At 34.8% G+C, this 21499-nt stretch overlaps 1 protein-coding gene across 6 annotated transcripts in view; it reads left to right on the top strand.

Moving 5' to 3' along the window:
- Positions 1-21499, top strand: part of Ack-like (activated Cdc42 kinase-like) — a 151081-nt gene that overhangs the window by 9855 nt on the left and 119727 nt on the right. The window contains exon 3 of one of the 6 annotated variants that reach the window (XM_071717714.1): positions 12032-12112. The exons of 4 other annotated variants lie outside the window; for them this stretch is intronic. The gene's annotated coding sequence lies outside the window, so the exon portion shown is untranslated. Of the gene's footprint in view, positions 1-12031; positions 12113-19215; positions 19838-21499 lie in introns of those variants that run through there. One more of the 6 variants, XM_071717715.1, reaches the window with a different exon arrangement.

Genomic DNA, 21499 nt, shown 5'->3' with positions numbered 1-21499 from the left:
CCGGGCAATGTCAGCATTGCACAACGCGACTGGGCAAAGTAGTTTATTAGCGGACATTGCCCGGTTTGATGTGGGCAAAGTTAACACTGCCTATCCAGCGATGGCAATGTCAGCAACTATTATCACATTGCGGACTTTGCTCGGTTCCAAGTGGGCAATGTCGAAAATTAACAGTTAGCCTTATGTAGGCAGGTGAGGGGCTCAGTTTCCACGCAAGACGAGTTGCCACATGGGTTTACAACTTTCCATGCATGGGAAGTCCATGCATGTAAACAGGGTGTCTTTGAAAGGCACACTATGTGTCTAGTTTAACGGTAGTGGAGCCCCCGCAGGGGGGCGGAACCTACTGCCTCCACGCGTACACTTTCCACGAGAGACGAGTTACCACATGGGTTTTCACGCGTGGAAAGTTCACACATGTAATCAAAAACATCCACATCGCGTCATGACTGCATCAATAAGCGTCCACAACGCGTTGTGGCATTTTCACATTGCCAAAACGGGTTGTAAGCGTTTTTAAAAGTGTCACGATACGGATTTCGCGTTGTGGCCTTTTTGAATATGCCACAACGCGTTGTGGTCGGTTTTTTCGCTCAGTGAGCGTTTTCGGTCTTTGAGCCTGACATGTCCATTTAGCGCAGCTTAGTCCACGGAGATTTAGCATTGTCGACATTGCTCACTTGGAACCGAGCAAAATTTACAATGTGATAATAGTTGCTGACATTGCCATCGCTGGATGGGCAGTGTTAACTTTGCCCACATCAAATCGGGCAATGTCCGCTAATAAACTACTTTGCCCAGTCGCGTTGTGCAATGCTGACATTGCCCGGGCAATGCTGACACTGCACACCATGCGGACTTTGCCCGTAACATATATATCTACGCACACGCACACACGCACACAGGGTGATTAAGGAGGAATCTGCAATATTCCGGGACGTGATAGTATTGATGATTTTAAGCAAAAAGAGTCATATCATGTCAACATGGGTCCTATTCTTAACGGTTACCGAGATATTTTGGTTATAACGTGAAAAGGACACCATGCGTATGGAGGGATAGAAATGAAAGGCAAAGACTGTCAACGATATGCAGTTGTTAGTAGTTAGTTGTTTGTTCTATTGCCTATAATAGCTTTAGGCTGGACGCATACTATCGACTTTACATCGACTAAACTGTTTAATCGATGTCGAGTAGCAACAACGGTTTCTTATCAACTAAACAATTTAATCGAGGACTGTATTATTACAGAATAAGTACATTCAGTTTTAACGAGCTTCTCGTATTAATTGATATGTATTAGAAAGTTTAATACGATTTTTGTCGCATATTATCAATAAAAATTGTATGTTGTGTATCGTAGAAAATTTCAATTTGATAACATTAATATATGTGCCTCTACAATCAGTTGTATAACTGTATGTTTGGGTGACGCGTAACGAAAATGGAACATAAGAAAATCGAGCAGCGTTATGCGACTAAATTCTGTGTAAAACTCCAAGACAATGCGATGGAAACATTTAAGAAGTTGAAACACTTACAGAGATCAAGTTCTATTCCGGGCATAAGACATTTTTAGATGACGGTAAAATTGTGAAAATGAATCCCGTTCTGGACCACCAATGACATAAACAATTTGGTGATTCAAATTTAATTTAATTGATCACCAATTATTCTCACTGTCAATTTTTTAAATGTTTCTCTGTCACGTTATCTTGTAATTTTACACAGAATTTGCTGTATCAAACTTCGCATAACGCTGCTCGATTTTCTTCTTGGCACTTCTTGGCTATAAATGGCGAACCAATATAAAAAATCGGACCAACGGTGTTCAAACTCTTATTATAGGAACTCTCCACCGCATGCGCATGACTGCTCTTTGATGTCAATAATAGGAAAGTGAGACCATATTTGTCTGACGAGGACGTTTCTTAAAATGAAAATTTCCAGATTCGGACCTTGCGTTGCAATATTTCCGCTCGTAGAGCATGTAGAAAAAAAATAAAAATACTTTTGTTATATAATTCAAATCCAAGCTATCGATTGAGCCTACTCAGAATACTCGAACCATTCAGTCATTATTCAGATCTCAAAATCTCGGGTATTCGCAACTCATCCGTTCGCGTAAAGATACACGCGGTCTCGCACTGCGCGTGTACTTGGCGCGAGACACTACCTCTTTTATCTCTTGATTACAAGTAATAATATCAAGAAACATTGTAATGTCTTATGTCAAGTTTTATATGCAGCAAAGTCGCACATAACTGCGACAAGACGTCCTAGGCTTTACGCGAATTGCTGAAATATTTTCAGATACTTTATTTAAAAAGTTTATATTCAATTTGCATTGGTTCCGTTATAGTAACAGAAGTTTAGAAATTTTTGTTATTTATTAATAACAAAAATTTAATTTTTATTTTTTAGTTGGAACAGTAAATCCACATATTTTAATTCATAATTAATTTTTAATTTTTATGTTAATGAGTGTTAATAATCCTTATAAAACCACTATAAAGAATTTATTGGAAAAAGTATATAAAATTCACATAATATTATATTAGGCTACCCCAAAATCCAGTTCCCTTCCCTTTTTGACCGTAAATGGTGTCTTTCTCTCTTTAATTGATTATCTCTATATATATAAAAATGAATGTATGTTTGTATGTTTGTCCGCTATGCAAATCTACAGTTTTCAATCAAATTTTAAAGAATTATATATGAAACAGGGGTAGAATTTTCCGGGGAGTGCTACAGAGTGTATAGTTTTTCGTTACCGATCTTTTTGGGAACCGGTATCCGAAATTTTTCCAATTTTTCGGGAAATAATTGACCGAATCTTAAAGAGTTGTATATAAAACAGGGGTAGAATTCCCCGGGGAGTGCTATAAAGTGTATAATTTTTCGTTACCGATTTTCTTGGAAACTGGTATCAGAAATTTTTCCAATTTTTGGGAAATAATTGACTGAATTTTAAAGAATTGTATATAAAATAGGGGTAGAATTTCCCGGGGAGTGCCATAAAGTGTATAATTTTTCGTTACCGATCTTTTTGGAAACTGGTATCAGAAATTTTTCCAATTTTTGGGAAATAATTAACCGAATTTTAAAGAATTGTATATAAAATAGGGGTAGAATTTCCCGGGGAGTGCCATAAAGTGTATAATTTTTCCTTACCGATCTTTTTGGAAATCGGTTACAATTCCAATTTTTTAGAAAATAATTGAGTGAATCTCAAAGAATTGTATACGACGGAATTGAATTTCAGTCGATAAAAAAGTGATATTTTTCAATTTATAGTATTTTTGTGAATTGGTGGTATGTATGTTTGCTTAATTGAATTATATATGAAACAGGGTAGATATATGTTTAAGAAGATATCCCGCATTCATGAAAATAATAGAGAGGGTAGAATTTTCTGGGGATAGCAATGATGTGCATTATTTTTTTGGTTAGCGATTTTCTGGAAATCGGTTCCAAAATTTTTCGGGAAATATACGTAATTTTTAGGGTTCCTAAAAAAAAAAAAAAAGTTTGACCACTAACTACTTATTCGTTAATGGACCGAATCTTAAAGAATGATATATGAAACAGGGGTAGAATTTTCTAGGGATGGCAATAATGTGTATTATTTTTTGTTACCGATTTTTAAACCAAATCTTAAAGAATTATTTTTGAAAATCGGTTCCAAAATTTTTCGGGAAATATAGAGGAAAGACCCCGATTATGAGATACCACATCTATTTTGTGTGATTGCCGGAAGTTTATGGGCAGAATTGAAAAATATAGTAGGTCATTATGAAGGAAATTTAATAAGCTTTAAGATGCTGAAATGTAAAATTTAATTTAAATATTGATTTTTCTGAAAATTAGAAAAATGTAAAAAATAAACTTTTAAAAAAATCGAAAAAGTGTGCTCCTAATATGAGAGACCCCGGGAAATCGCTAATAAAGTGCAAAATACATCATATTGCAATTAAAAAACTTTATTTAAAGTTTTTGAAAGACAAATGTAATGGAGAAGCATATTTGCAACAATCGTAAACCCACTTATACTCAATATTGTACCTAATCTTCCCCCTCCACCCTTCCCCCTCAAATCAAGGTCAGCACAGTCTTATAAATTCGTATAAACCTTCCCTTAACGTTAATATAGTATTTTCTCTTCTTTTATTACTATACAATAACTTTCATACTCCAGCAACCCAGGAGTACCCTGAGTATCTCATGTTACGAGCACCACGCCTTGCGGTCTCGCGATCACCAAATCTAATCTCTACAATTGAGCAACTCAACATATCCCGTATTTTCCTATTAATACGACCTTACTCTATCGCTGCATGCAGAACTTATTGCCAAATATTTATTAATTATATAATAAACAAGGTTTAAAGACTCATATCCATGGCACTTGACAACATCCAATTTCACAATTTCTTTCTCTGCAACGACTACACGCACGATCAAACAATGAATTTTCCACTAAATAGGTTTTATCCCAAGGGTAATAAGTTCATGGTGGAACCAACAGATAGGGCCTATTAGTTTAGCAGAAACCTTGCTGTCGCATATTAGGAGCCTATCTCATAATAGGGGACTTTCCTCTACATAATTTTTATAGTTCCTTTTTAAAAAAAAAAGTTTTATTTTTCACAAAAAATGTTATTTTGGGAAATCGGTTTTGGGAAACCTCGCGGTTCCAAAATTTTTCTAATGTCTGTCTGTCTGACCGCGAACTACTTATTTATTAATAGACCGATTTTTTGAAAACCGGTATCAAAATTTGTCTAATTTTTCGAGGATGATGTCGATGAAGAATAAATTAATATTGTATAAGAAAATAAAAATAAAAATAAAAATAAAAAAATAAAAAAGGGGCTTTCACACAAAATTGTCTAAAAAAGATTACTTTCTTCCAAAAACTTTTTTTTGGGGGTAAATATTATTATTCGAGAAAAAAACATCGTCTACTGTCTAATAAATTAGCCCATAGAAGGTTTTGGGAAGGGGTCGAAGCGAGGGAAAAATGTCTGCTGGGAAAGAATGTTTATTAGCATCAGGTGCGTTTAAAATTTGATAATCAATTTAATTTGTGATATTATTATTCTACTCTCACAGTTTTCAAATTAGAACAACCAAATTTGGTATACTATCTCATGATACTCTAACTTAGACCGTAGAGGGTTTTGGGAAGGGCTCTGAGCCCGGGGACAAAGGGCCCTCATACAAAGTTGTTTAAAAAAAGTCTCTTAAAAAATGAATTTTTTTGGGGTAAATATTACTATTCGGGGAAAAGAGAAGGAAGAGCTTTTGAGCCCGCGCGAAGCGCGAGCGAAAAAGCTAGTATATTATAATAGTCTTGTTTCATTTATTATTATTAAAGGTAATTATGCATAAAAGAGACATCCTCTCCGATGACCTTGACCTTGACATATGTTGCCAAGGTCACCCTCCTGAGTGACTTTCAGAAGGTTTTAGCCGGCGGTCATTGTTTATTAAAAAATTATAAACAAAAAAAGTTTGAAAAATATAGCAGCTATTTTGAGTATTGGAAGGCATAAATGACTAATATATATGTCGAAATAGTTCACGCATACACTTTTCACGCGAGACGAGTTGTCACATGGGTTCGTGGCGCGCTTTACAAGCTCGTTTATTGTATATCGCCACAAATATTCACACCGATGATCGACTAACTTTATCTTTTTTAATACCACCTCTATTTAAACGAGCTTGTAAAGCGCGCCACGAACCCATGTGGCACCTCGTTTCGCGTGGAAAGTGCGACAGGCTTTAAATGTTGTGTTTTGGTAAAGCAGCGACTTTTTCGCGAAATAAAGTATTCTCTGGTTTAACAAAAAGACTTAAATTTATTAACAATTTACTGCTTTAAATGTTGTGTTTTGGTAAAGCAGCGACTTTCTCGCAAAATAAAGTATTCTCTGCTTTAACAAAAAGACTTCAATTTATCAACAATTTACTGCTTTAACCCTTAATCTGTAAACCTGGGTCGTTTTCGTCCGGGCGAAAATCAAATGTAGTTGTAACTTTTGAACACGGGAAGGGAGGGCGCTACTATGCCTCCGTAAAAAAAATTATGCTCCCCGAGGACCCGCTTACCGACTTTCACCGTGCCATCCCCCCTCCGGCCGTCGCAGCAGACACTTGAATTCTTCTCCGGACGAAAACGACCCACCTTTACAGTCAACGTTAGTCAAAACCGTAAATAATTTTTTTTCGTTTTTCCGTTTTAAAGTATTCATTGTGTCCGTAAAAGTGTCACAAAAACATCTGACCACGAAAAAAAAATTACAAAAATATTTTTATATCACACGTGCGTGGAAAGTGGCCCATTCTGCGGATGAGGATTTCAAGAAATGTAATTTTTTATTTTTTAGTAATAAAAGAATGTTGTGACCCTTAACTATTGACTTCTTATTGATTAAAAAAATTACAAAAATATTTTTATATCACACGTGCGTGGAAAGTGGCCCATTCCGCGAATGAGGATTTCAAGAAATGTAATTTTTTATTTTTTAGTAATAAAAGAATGTTGTGACCCTTAACTATTGACTTCTTATTGATTTTATTACTAATTTTTGAATTATTATATATTTATTACTGTTTTTACTACGAAATTTGGGGCTAATTTATTGGCAATTTTCAGGTTCAAAACTTAAGCACTTTATTTCAAAATAATTGCATGCAATATTTTTTTATGAAAGGTACGTTTTTCCCCTTTAATTTCCGTTTTGATTCATTTCGATATCTTTATTTGTCTTAAAGTTATGATTTTTTGAGTAAACAAATAATTTTACCCCTAGTTGCTCCATTTTTTTAATACAAATTATGTGAAAAAATTAAATTGTTTATAATTTTATGATTGATACTTCAAATTGAAGGTTTGAATTACCTCCATGAATTTTTTCAGATTTTTTGTAACACTTTAACACTTTAAACAAACGGCAGGACGAAAACGACCCAGGTTTACAGACTAAAGGTGCCAAAAAAACGTTTACAGACTAAGGGTTAAATGTTGTGTTTTGGTAAAGCAGCGACTTTCTCGCGAAATAAAGTATTCTCTGCTTTAACAAAAAGACTTCAATTTATCAACAATTTACTGCTTTAAATGTTGTGTTTTGGTAAAGCAGCAACTTTCTCGCGAAATAAAGTATTCTCTGCTTTAAAAAAAAAACGTAATATTAGTCGTTTATGCCTCTCAGTACTTAAAATAATTTCTATATTTTTCAAACTTTTTTTGTTAATAACTTTTTAATAAAAAACGACCGCCGGCTAAAAACTTCTGAAGGTCACTCAGGAGGGTGACCTTGACAACATATGTCAAGGTCAAGGTCATCGGAGAGATGTCCCTTTTATGCATAATTACCTTATTAAATAATATAGTTATTATTGTTTTATAGTTTGTCTTCATAATCATTCTCTATCTTCTTTATAACTTTTCAACTGTATTTAAACATCTTCTATGATTTTGGTAGGTTCGAAAATGTTTAATTCTTTAAAATGTTTATCATATTTCTTCTTTTTATTTGACACAATTTTCTGATGTAAACACTTTTTTTAAAATATATTTTTAATATTTTTAAAATTATGAAATATTAAACAATACTTATTATTTACCTAAATATTCTTTTTACGGAATCAGTACCATTCATGTTGAAATGCACAATTACACAAGTTTGCATGATTTTTGTGGTCTGGAAAAGAACGGTGGATTCTTATATTTTTTTATGCGCTAAATCCGATTCCACAAGCAAAAGTATCCTATCACGTCAAGTTTGCGAGAAAATGGGGGGGGGGGGGGTAAAGCCTCTTAAAAACGTGTTTTTTATTATTTTCGAAGATTCGTAGCTGATGAACCTGATGTGCAAAAGACTTAAAATGTCTTAAATTAAAGCTTGAATATTGTACTTTAATATAGGAATGTCAAATATTTTACCGCAGGCACAATTAAACCTTGCTTTTCTTGGTTCAAATATAACTATCTTTATGTGATTGACTTTCTAACTGGAATGAAGAACACATTTCTAACGACTTTAATTTTACTATTTGACCCGATTTATTCTCGCCCCCGAGAAATTGATTATGGATTGTTTAACCGTTGACTACATTTTATCTTCATTATACATTTTGATTTCATATAGATGCAATAACAATTATTTATTTATTTATTTATTTAATTTCATGCTTTCAAACTGTGATGTGGCTTTACATGATCACTATATTAGATTACGATTTTTTATCTTATTTTTGTTTGTTCACTTTTGTATAAGTTTTTTATCAACGTTTGACTTATTTTTAATTCATTTTCTACTTATATTATACTAATGTATGTGTTGCTTAAATTAATCTCTTATTCTTAAATTTAATCTCTTAATTATTATTCCTGTTTAATTAATTAGTACAAAATTACCTTTTTCAAAAAAAGGTAAAAAAAGGCGCCAAGTACACGCGCAATGTATGTTGTAAATTTAAAAATCCTAAATAGTAGTAGCTTTATTTCTCCCTAACAAAATAATTCACAAAATTGCGTTACCTAACTCAAATAAGTGATATGTATTTTTAAAAAAGATGTAAAATCTTTAAATTGCGCCAATTGCAAAGAGAATATATATATTGCTTTGAAAAATAATTGTTGTGCAACTACTTTTAAAAAATAAAACTCAAGTGGTACGTATCTTTGTATTCTCATTCAAGGGTCTTCCCATTCCAACCCAAGCTTTAATTCTTTTTAACAAAATTATATTATTACAAAGAATCATTTTAATCATAAAGAATTAAAGAGATAACAGTACAAAATAAAAATATTTAATTAAAATAAAATAAATAAATTTTTCTTGTAAAAAAACTTGGCGCTGCTTTTTTACTCCCGCCGCATACTTCACTAAATTATGTTTATTGCTTTTTTATTCAATCAAAAATTTGGTATTTTATTAAATTCAATCAAAATTTTAGTACTTTATTAAATTTTGAGGTCTAGCGGCGCCAAGTTTTTTCTACGCTACGCGCGCGCCTAATAGTGTTCTATTCGTCGTGAAACAAAATAAATGCGCGCGCGTAGCGCGCGCCTGTAGTGTTCTAGTATGTACTTTAAAGAAATGACAAACCAATTTGATTAAATTTATTATTTCTCGCGAAAAAAAATTCATGAAAATAGCATTTTTTTCCGGCCGTCACAGTGGTTTCCCCCCTTAAATGATTTCTTATGATGTTTCACTATACACAGTGTAAAGCTTGTAGTAATGCAAATACTACTAATAATAACTAATAATAATTACTAATAATAATATGCTTATTTCAATTTCTATTATTAATTTAAAGGAGAAGAATTGTGATCTTAATGATTCATTACAGGTTAATCTTTTCGCATTGGTATTATTTATGTAAAGAATTGTGTGAATTATGCAGGTATATTATTTTAAAAAGAGAATTAACATATTGACACGAGAAATACGTACTTATTCATTTATTATTATTTTTAATGCAAGATGGTGAATTAATAAAAAATAGACAAATTTAATTAGTTTGCTATCTTAACAATCAAAGTATTAGTCAGAGGATAATTATACAAAGTAATGAATGTCATCTTTCATCATGAAGCACATATTAAAAACGGTCATTATATAAATATATGTAGAGTAGAAATATCTACTACTAAAGATTAGATTAAAATCGGGTGGAGTTCCGAAAACGGCCCACCTCTGATTTCGATGAAACTTTGTGAAAAGCTTCGTTTTGGATTAAAATAAAAGCCCTTAAAAAGAATTTTGGTGAATCCTATGATAAAGCCATTGTTGAAGGTAAAATGTTAAAATATATAGGAAGTTCTTCATAATTCTACAGGATGTTATAAATTGAATATATACTGTTTTTATTGAATAATTTTATGTTTTTATCCTCCCCCGCAGGCAGGGGTGGACCTCGGTTCGCGTGGAAAGTTGAAAATCCGAACCGTATATACAATGATAGATCTCGTGTGAATCTATTGTATTCACGCATATACTTTTCCATCCACACAATAATTGGGTTGGGTTAGGTTAGTTTTTTTGGAGGTGGAGCCCCCCGCAGGGGGGCGGAACCTACTGCCTCCACGCATACACTTTCCGCGCGAAACGAGATGCCACATGGGTTTACAACTTTCCACGCGTGAAAAGTTCACGCATGTACTTTGCAAGGCACACTAAGATGCGCAACTAAGTTTCCGGGTTTTTTTGATCAATAAAAAATGGAAAATTTCAAGAGAAATACAAAAAATGGTTTATTCAAAGTATCGTCCCTCGCTAGCTATACATTTTCGCCATCTCTCTGGCAATACATGAATACCGCGACAATAAAACGACGCGTCTTTGGACCGAAACCATTCATCCAACCAATTTTGCACTTCTTCGAAATTGGTCAAGTGTAGCCCAGCCAAGCCATGCGCCATCGACCGGAACAAGTGATAATCGGAAGGCGCCAGGTCTGGCGAATACGGCGGGTGCGGTAGCAGATCCCATTTCAGCGTTTTGATGGTGTCCTGGACGATGGAACTGCGATGGCACGGAGCGTTGTCGTGCTGCAATATCATTCGTTCGTGTCTCGTGTCCCATTCTGACCGTTTTTCGAGCAATGTATGGTTTAAATTGATCAGTTGTTGTCGGTAGCGATGCCCATTGACAGTTTCGCCCGGTTTCAGCAGCTCATAGTACACGATTCCTTTCTGGTCCCACCAAACGCAGAGCATTGTCTTCTTTCCAAAACGATTTGGCCGTGCCGTCGATGTTGATTCTTTACCAGGTGAAAGCCACGATTTTTTGCGTTTGGGATTCTCTAAATATATCCACTTCTCATCGCCAGTAACAATTCGATGAAGAAAACTCTTTCTTTCATGCCGCAAAAGCAAAATTTCGGAAGTGGCTCTTCGATTTTCCATCTGTCTCTCAGTCAACTCATGCGGCACCCATTTTCCTTCCTTTTGAATTTTTCCCATGGCATGTAAACGTTTGGAAATACCTTGGTGAGTCATGTTTAATGCCTCCGCAAGTTGATCTTGTGTTTGCGTATCATCTTCATCCAATAACGCTTGCAGATCGGCGTCCTCAATTGTTTTTGGTTTTCCGGAGCGCTCCTTGTCCTCAGTGTCGAAATCGCCACTTCTGAAGCGTTTAAACCAATCTTCACAGGTAGTTTTCGATGGTGCATGTTCGCCGTAGGCCTCCTTAAGCAAACGAGGCTTCAGCTGCATTTTTTTTTCAAGTTAAAGCAGAAAAGCAAAGCTTCCCGCAAATGCTGTTTATTTGGCACAAAACTCGACATCTCCGTTGTTAGAAAAAATATTTTTGCGTTGCGATATGTGTTTATATAACGACTGGTTATTGTTAACAGATGTCCAAGCTATAACTTCAGCCAACTTCAGACATGTAAGTCGAGTACATGTGTTATTGGTGCCATCTATGTGTGAAACCCGGAAACTTAGTTGCGCACCTAGTATGTGTCTAGTTTAAAAGTAGTGGAGCCCCCCGCGGGGAGGAACCTACTGCCTCCACGCATACACTTTCCACGCGAACCGAGCCCTTAGGAAAATTTACTTAAAAAAACTTAAAATAAACTAGAAAGTTTACCAAAGAAATTACTATTGATAAACTATTGATAAACTAGAAGTGATTTCGAACCAAACTTTAAGTATTTCTATAATATACTTTAAAGGTTACTTTAAGTTAACTCATGCAATTACTATTAATCACCCCAAAAAAAATATTCTGTCATTTAGTGGCTCCCGCTTGATTTTAGAGGATTTTTCTCTGAAATACTGTCTCAAGAAGATATTTTAAAATCTAGAGGTATATCCTCTAACCATGAGACACTAGACTTAAGATTACAGTCCTCTTAATACTAGAGGACACTGATTTCCGATATTCACCCGGAATAAAAAAAAATTATTTTTTTCGAAATTTTATTACTATTTTATAACTAAATTTGTTTCTTAAGATGCAGTCTATGATTATAAATATTTTCTCATATTTGAAAAACACACTAGCTTACCTTGGTGGGATTCGAACTCGGGACCTCTGGATGGTGAGCCAACTGCCTTACGTGGTAGACTACTTCTTAATTTGATGTAAGTGTTATATATAGTCTACATATGTCATAACCAGCACAAATATATAATTTTCCAAAAATCATCTTAAGAAACAAATTCAGTTTAAAAAGAGTAATAAAATTTTGAATTGGATATATGATATAATATTTCTTAATGTCTCGTGTGGTGCAAGTGTGGTGAAAAAGGGAACTTGTCTTTTTAAGTATACTGTTGAAACAACACGCATAAGTTAAAATCAGCTTTAAGTATTACCTTTATAAAAAGTAAAGTTAAAGTATATTTATAAGTATTACGTTTGTTAAAAGTAAATTTAAAGTATATTTGCGACTTGCTTATAAAGTTTTTATTGAGGTTAATAACTTAAAGAAAACTTTACGCTCGGCTGTCAGTATACTATTAGTCTACTATTATACTATTAGTATACTATTATTATGGCTAGTATACTTTATAATACTTTATAATACTTTAAGTAACTTTAAAAAACTTTAAGTAAATTTTCCTAAGGGAGGTCCACCCCCACCCACCCCTGCCTGCGGGGGAGGATAAAAACATAAAATTATTCAATAAAAACAGTATATATTTAATTTATAACATCCTGTAGAATTATAGAGATCTTCCTATATTTTTTTTATCATTTTATCTTAAAAAATGGCTTCATCAAGAGTCGCCAAAATTCCTTTTAAGGGCTTTCATTTTAACCTAAAACGAAACTTTTCACAAAGTTTTATCAAAATCGGAGGTGGACTATTTTCGGAACTTTATCCTTAAAATCGATGTACAGATTAGAAAAAGGCATTGGCCTAGAAGTGCTAAAAATGTCTGTATGCCACTTTTTCTTACAGAAAATTGCTAAGAAACAATTATTGATATTAGCAGTCACAAAATTAATTAATTATATATCCCAGTATTTTATCTATATAGTGTAATAAAAATATATAGTGTAATAAAAATATAAATTTTGAACATAGGTCGTTAATAATAATATATATGTGTTAACGTAATTAAAAATAAAAAAGTGTGTAAATTAGAAACTTACACATTGCTTCCTCATCATTACAGATCGCTACCAATGCTCCTATTTTATTTCGCTCACAAAGCTCCTCTTATGAGGAAGCTTGTATTTTATTTGATGCATAATTATCATTATTTATTAGTTTGGCTTCCTCATAAAAGAAGCTTTATGAGCGAAATAAAATAGGACCAATGGTAGCGATCTGTAATGATGAGGAAGCAATGTGCAAGTTTCTAATTTGCACACTTTATTTAATTTTAAATTTAACCTTTTTATATATATGAATTGATAGAGGGTTAGCTTAATAGCACAAGTGGGATTTTACAATCGACGCAATGTCAAATCGATGTTGACTCTGGGAGTTCAGGCTACATGGTCCATATATGGACTTCGCATATGGACCTTTGATCGCGTACATAGCTGGGTCTAATCAACCAAATCTTAAAGAATTATGTATGAAATAGAAAAAGACTGAAGAATGTAATAGAATTATAAATAGAATTATAAATATCACAAAATTGGCGGAAGTTAGAGCAATCACGGACATTTTTCAAAAAATTCAAAATTTTATAAAGAAAAAACCTTTTTACCGATTATTGCCAAATTCAATATCAACTTTACTTTAATGATACTTTATATAAAATTACATGTATAACTTATACTTTTTAAGCAGAAATCGGTAACCCTTTAATACCGATCCTCACCTAATTCAATAACAACCTTTTTTAAATGATACTCTATTCATCAAATAACTTATGCACTTTTTAGTCAAAAACGGGCACAGTAACAACTGTGCCGCAACCAACAACATAGAACTACGTTTACTGTCACTAGTTCATGTTAAAGTATTCAGCGAAGGACAGTTGACGTAGGGCTACGTCAATTGTCACTATTTCATGTTCAAGTATTCAGCAAAAGACAGTTGACGTAGCCCTACGTCAACTGTCCTTCGCTGAATACTTTATCATGAACTAGTGACAGTAAACGTAGTTCTATGTTGTTGGTTGCGGCACAGTTGTTACTGTGTCCGTTTGATTTTTATTATATTGGCAATTTTTTTCTAATTCTATTATGTTCTTCAATCTTTTCTACCCCTATTTCATATATAATTCTTTAAAATTTGGTTGATTAGTTCTTGAGTTATATGTAAGCGAAAAAAATGTGCAAATTTCTAATTTGCACACTTTTTTTATTATATTGGCAATTTTTTTCTAATTCTATTATATTCTTCAGTCTTTTCTACCCCTATTTCATAATTCTTTCAAATTTGGTTGATTAGTTCTTGAGTTACATACGTTAGAATTTGCTAGGAATACGTACATACATAGAAACCTAATAAAGCTGGGTCTAATCAACCAAATCTTAAAGAATTATATATGAAATAGGGGTAGAAAAGACTGAAGAATATAATGGAATTAGAAAACTTATACACTTTTAAAGCAAAAATCGGTTACCCCTTCAACGATCTTCGCCAAATTCAATACCAACCTTCTTTTAATGATAATCTATCCATCAAAAAATTCAGCTCAATATCACAAAATGTACGGAAATTAGAACAAACGCGGAGATTTGTTAAAACAGAAATCGGTAACCCCTTCACCAATCATCACCAAATTCAATACCAACCTTCCTTTAATGACACTCTATCCATAAAAACAAATTTCAACTTGATATCACAAAATTTTCGGAAATTAGAGCAATCACGGAGATTTGTTAGGATAGAAATCGGTAACCCCCCTTTTGGAGACTTTAGAGACTTTAGAGAGAATATGAGACTCTATAAGTTATCGAATGACACCTTATTTATTACTCTACGATTATTAGTTTCGCAGATATAAACGTTCAAAGTGTGACATGTTTTTGTTGCATCGTGCTCCTGGATTTAACCCCTGCTTTCTAAATCTGAATCAATGAATAGTCACTGATATCAGTGTAAAGCATGCCACTTTTCATGTGACTATTCACTGATTCAGATTTAGAGAGTGTGGTCAACGATATGTTGGTTTTTAAAAATTATAAATAAATTGAATTTATAAAAAAAAAATTTGAAAAAATCTGAGTGCATTTTAAAGTTGGAACAATCCACTTTTAAAAAAGGCGTGTTAACTGAGTGAATTTCGTTTGTATCGAAAAATTGAAGCCTCTTTTCCGCGATGCCGATTGGTTATCTCGCTGCGCTTACTTCATTTGCAGCTGTCATCGTATATTTTGACAGTTGTGTGTATCAAGAAGTTAATAGTGTAATAGTAATAGCATAATGTTAAAGCTAAATAGCGCGCGCGAAGCGCGCGTCTGTGGTGTCTAGTCCACTCTTAAAAATGGCATGTTAACTGAGTGAATTTCATTTGTATCGAAAAATTGAGGCCTCTTTTCCGCGATGCTGATTGGTTGTCTCGAATTTTGCATCGCGGCATGTTTCACTTGTGTCGCTTCTGTGGCTTGTCAATTTCGTTCAAAGCTAAATGGCGCGCGCTTGTAGTGTTCTAGTAACATAAAAATTCGCGGACCAAATCTGAGAAGTCGAGGGTCAGACCAGATCGATTTGGTATGGAATGCCTCATATACAGGTTTACAGAAGGTATACACAATTTATGTATCCGTATATTGAATATGTGTATCCTATTCCATGACCGTATATCGGTCGTGAATATCCGAATACACAGGCCATGGAATAGGATACACATATTCAATATACGGATACAGAAACTCTGTATACGCATACATAAATTGTGTATACCTTCTGTATACCTGTATATATACTTTTTCTCTAGGGCAGAGGATCGCCACTAGTCCGTTCAATCATCGATGTCAAGCAACGTTGGGCGTGACTGCTTGGATGGGTGACCGCTCTAGAGAAAATGGATATTCAAAAGATGTACAGAAATTTATAATCTTTTGTATATTCAGTCTGTGTAGTATTTTGGCTTTATCCGTATATAGAGATTCAATATTATGCTGTGTATATAGAATACACATGACTGAATATACCTCCATATTACTAAATATAAGATATACAAATTTCTATAATACCTTTGAATATACTTTTTTTCTAGGGTTTTTCTATCGTGTTCACGTTCTCTCGCTCTCCCCTCTTTTAATTCGAATCTTTTCTTTTCTATGAAACGCTACATGACCTCACAATAAACCATCAAGAAAAGAATCTATTTTTTTATTATCATCCCTGTCTGACTTATTGGCCTAATATATTTGCTGGGTCGATAGTAACGTGTGCGCGGTTTGGAAATATTGCCTTACACAAATATTGCATACGGTAGACAGTATAAGTAGATGCAGTAAATTCACTTCGTGTCGGCATCTTTGATCTGAAGTGAAATGGTCGGCTATGATGTTGAGTGTGCAACGCTGACAATTTAAACAATGTTAATTAAACATAAAATAAAATAAAACTATGTAATTAAAGAGAAGTAAATGTAACAATACTTATATAAATTTACAAATGTAAGAAAAGAATTTCTAGTTCGCGTTTAATTCACATATAAGTCCCTAAATTACAAATCTATTGAGTTATAGCTCGAGAAAGAAGGAGACAGTAGATCGTATGTCTGTCCTTCTCCACTGTTCGAAGCTTGGCGAAGTGTCGAGCGTATGTATGTACATGAACGTGGTCTTCGCTTTTGTGTGCGTTGACCGCCATATTGTTGAGTGCGCATTTTCGTCATGCGCGAGTGACAACCATTTCACGGGTTTTGGCCTAAGTGAACCTACTGTCCCTGGGTTCTGTAAAGCGCATATGTGCGCATTTACCTATAGCATACGTAACGTTTACTATAAAAAATGCGCGCATATGCGCTTTACGGAACCCAGGGTGTATCTGCTTGCGATGTATGTACGTTAGCGCGACAATAGTGTGGGCCGCGCGAGAGTGGTCCACGTGTGTTTCACGTGTTGCCCGTGTGTCCCTCGGCGTGAGCCTGGATCGCACCGGCGTGGCTAACACTTACAGTCCTCTCTAGTCAGCACAAGTGTAACAATCGCATGTCAATAAAGTGCGTATACTACACTACTTATACTGTGGTAGAGACATATGTGTGTCATGGAGACCCTGGAAATATTCCAAATAATTTATTCAATTCAGCGCTAGCGAGAAACCTTGCTTGCTTGTGCTGCATAGTGTCGAAAAAGTGTAAGGGACGTTTTCCTAGACAATTAATGATGATAACGATGTATCTTTTTGCAAAATACGTCGCACTTCGGACTTTGCATCATTATATATATCTCCGCTGTCGTAGGACATGTAGACGATAAAATAAAAACACTTTTATTATATGATTTAAACCCACCCGAGAAAAAATGAGTATAATGTGGTCAGATGTAAAAATATATGATTAGATATGAAAAGATCTAAAAACATATGTAATTTTATATGATTGTATAATTAGGTCCGAAATTTGGCGCGATATGATCATATCTTTTGCGACGCTATTTCCTACGGTCTCGCCATTTGGGGGAGGGCAGTCGCGGATTTCCAAAACGTTAAGTTAGGTCGAGAGATTTCCAGGTAACGCAGGCGGATGCCCGCAGAGAATTGCCAGATAACCGAATCGTTCAGATACCCGTTTTTCCCGAATTCAATAATATGGACGCCAGGCGCGAATATTCGCATCACTGTACGATATCTTAAATATCTTAACGCGATAGGCGTAGTTCCTTCTGTGGGGTATTTGTAGAAGTGGCGTAGCGCAATCAATCACACCAATTAACAAATAATAAGAAAATATATTGAAATAAAGAGGAGTACAGCAGGAGATATATTGAAGTGCGGCGGACCGCTTTCCGCGTGAACACAAATATAACGCGACGTACACGCAACACACAACGCAAATCCTCTCAAACGAAATAACGCGACGTACACGCGACACAACGCAAATACTCTCAAGAATGAATCGCAATCATCAAATACTCTCAACGAAATAATATCAACCGCGGGCGATCTCGCCGTACCGGCCCCGCCGACAGACGATCGTCCTCGCAAGCGATATCTCCTACTTGGCGGGCGATCCCGCCATACCGAACCGGCAGACGCTCGTCTTCTCCTCGGATATCCCCAAACGCAAAACGACCGGAATCGCGGACGATTCCGCGGTTTGCCACGCGAATCCCGAGATTTCCCGCGAAATCCGGCGATTTCACGACGCCACGCGAATCCCGACGACTCTACGGTTTCACACAACGCACTACGCAATATTCACAAATTAATCGCAAAACCGAATACTCTACGATTCACACAAACGAGACGCTAAGTGCTATCCAAAATACTTTGCCACTTGCGAAACGCAATTTTATTTTCTCCGTCATCAGACGTAACACCGCGTAACTGCCATAATTCGCACCACGGAATACGCGATCACGATTCTATTTAACAAGTATACAAGACGAAATACCGTGACTTTCGGCCGCGACGGTGTTCTCCGGGGGGGGGGGGGGGGCGTATGTGATCTCAATAGTTAGGAGGGTTCGCTCTCGGCGGGACCCCTTCGTAAATCCCAATCCACGTTTCGAAACAAGGGAGAGCGCAAGGTAACGATGGGCGTTCTTTCTCAAGATAACAGGTAATAGATAGTTCGAAGCACGGTCTTACATATAGGTCTCTCAACTCGTATGGTGGGGGATGGCTCGCTTAACGAAGCCAAAAGTTGTTCAGCTTGAGGCCGTTAGGATTGCTGCAATCGAGGGATGTTCTGTGCGAGCGACAGAGACAATAGTAGCGCATACGCATTATACCGTAATCTAAAGAATCCACAACTTCTACACTATGTGTACAATATATATATATATATATATATATATGTATATATATATATATAATTTAAAAATATATTGTAAATCGATAAAAGTTTATTACAATATATTTTTATCGCATTTTGCATACAAAAATAATTTTGTGCAGACCAAGACAAATTTTATAGAAACTACTGCTTATACTTTAAAATTCCACGTGCCGATCGTGAATGAAATAGGGCAGGTACAAATAATCGAAAACAGCACACAATGTATAGTAAATAATGAAGACTTACTGATTTATTAATTTAGACAATTTTTGAGCCATTCGCTATTCGTTGGCACTTTTAAGGATGTAGGGGGAAGTGGGGCACATTGATACATGGGGAACATTGATACAGTCATCATATCTCTGCATGAGAAACATCTAAGAAGGTCACGTATCCATGCATATATGGCGTTATGATACACGAATAACCTAATCAAATTTCGTACGCGAGCAGTAGCCACTTGATGAATGACAGGTATAAACGTGTTTTGCGTACTCTCAGGTAAATATTTTCAAAAGTCTTTGAAGCGTGATTTTTCACATTAATCTGATTAATACTAAATAAATATTTCGTCAAAAGTAAGAAACAGTATATCTCTGACTAATTTGTCGAAAATATTGACATGACTTTGTATTATTTTCGGCTGAGAATATATTTTATTATGTATGACGCTGTGGGGCAGATTCGTACACTGACTCGTGGAGCACTTTGATACATATCAATATGTATCTATGTAGTTTATAGTATTAAGTAAGATATTTTTATTTTATTTTAGACGAAAATGGTAAGAACGTACCAAAAAAAGACCGATAGGGTCTATATTGATGAAGATGCCGTAAAATTGTTAATTCCGTATAAATAAATATCTCTATAAAGTGTGAAAGACCCTCGAAATTCAAATATAGATTTAGAAGAGGCTATAAGGGTCACACACGGATCAAGGTGCGTTTAAATATTATAGTGATTTATTAATCAAATTCCAACAATCCAAACGTTTCGGCTCCTGTCCGAGCCATCCTCAGTGGTATAATGTTAACAATAATAATATGTTCTCCTTCAACATGGTGAGTTTACTGTTTCAATTTTACAGAAACCTAGTGAGACTACAAGGTCCAAATCTGTAAAGTAATTAAGGAGTTACATCCTTGTCTTAAATTAGAATTCTAGAATAACTCACCAGGTAGTCTGGAGAAACGAATACATCGCAGAGTCAAATAAAAAGATGTGAACATATGGCAAAAGCAATGATCAGTACAAAGAGATCTGTACGAGGAGATCCCGTCGACACGACGCACAACACAAAAATGATTCGGTGACACAGGCAGGGACACGTCTTATGACAAACTTTGGCAGATATAAATTGAAAAACGTGTAGGTCAAACATAGCAAATAATAAATAATATGAAGTGAACGATGATAAATACAAAAATTTTTCGCTGGTCGGGAATGTCTTAGTCAAACATTGGTAAAAATAAATTTAAACGTATAGATCACAACTTAAATAAAAAAATACAAAAATTCCACACATTAATCAACGGTAAAGTTTTTATCGAAGCGACTTGTATCGGAAATGTTACATATTAAACTACAAAAGAACAGTTTGAACTCTCAGTCCGATACAGAGTTTTTGCACCACGCATACGTTTCTATCTTAGAGAAATTGGAAAAACCATGTCCATGACACTTTTGTTCGTCCGCAAGATCATATGTTTTTTACCGTTGATTAATGTGTGGAATTTTTGTATTTTTTTATTTAAGTTGTGATCTATACGTTTAAATTTATTTTTACCAATGTTTGACTAAGACATTCCCGACCAGCGAAAAATTTTTCACGGAATGAGGGAAGTTCCAGGTTCGAATCCTGGCTGAGGTAATATTTTTCGCAATAAATTTAATAATTTAATTTAATAAAAATGAGATGCTTATATGTAAGTATCAAAGATTATATCAATTTAGAAACGATTAAAACCCACAGTCGAAAAAGTCGTGACAATTAATCCGACCAAAACCAATGGTCGAACTGTCACGACACTAGCCAAACGTTGTCGATTATAAAAATAGAGATTTTCTCGATAATAATTTAAAAAAAATTTTGTGACTTAATTATGTATGATTGTGTATAACTATATATGTATATTTATATTTGAATAAATACAATAATATTACATATTGAATCATATCATATCTGATTACATATAATCACAGTTGATTACATAAGATTGATAAGATCATATCGCGCCAAATTTCGGATCTAATTATATATGGCCAATTATATATGATCTTATATGATTATATAAGTCCATTTTTTCTCGGGCAAGCTGTCGATTAAGCCTACTCAGAACTTAATTGACTTAACCGTTATTGAGATCTGATAATCTAAAGGTTTCTCAACTCGTCGGCTTGCGTATAGATATAGATACACGGTCTGTGTCTCGCTGCGCTTACACTTGGCGCGAGACACTACCGCGTCTCTTATAGCGTATTCGGTTAAACACACCAGTGCGCACTCAGTGCACATTAAAGCCGTCGTACACAAATCAACGTAAAGTGTATGTTTAATATAAACGGGTTAAGTCACGAAATCCTTAATATTCTTTATTGTAC

Source organism: Temnothorax nylanderi, unplaced genomic scaffold (genome assembly GCF_030848795.1).
Source record: "Temnothorax nylanderi isolate EJ_2023f unplaced genomic scaffold, tnyl_v1.0 TNYL_tig0222_pilon, whole genome shotgun sequence".
NCBI classification, from domain to species: Eukaryota; Metazoa; Arthropoda; class Insecta; order Hymenoptera; family Formicidae; genus Temnothorax; species Temnothorax nylanderi.
Note: the sequence above shows the minus strand (reverse complement) of the source record. Positions and strands in the feature narration are given on the sequence as shown.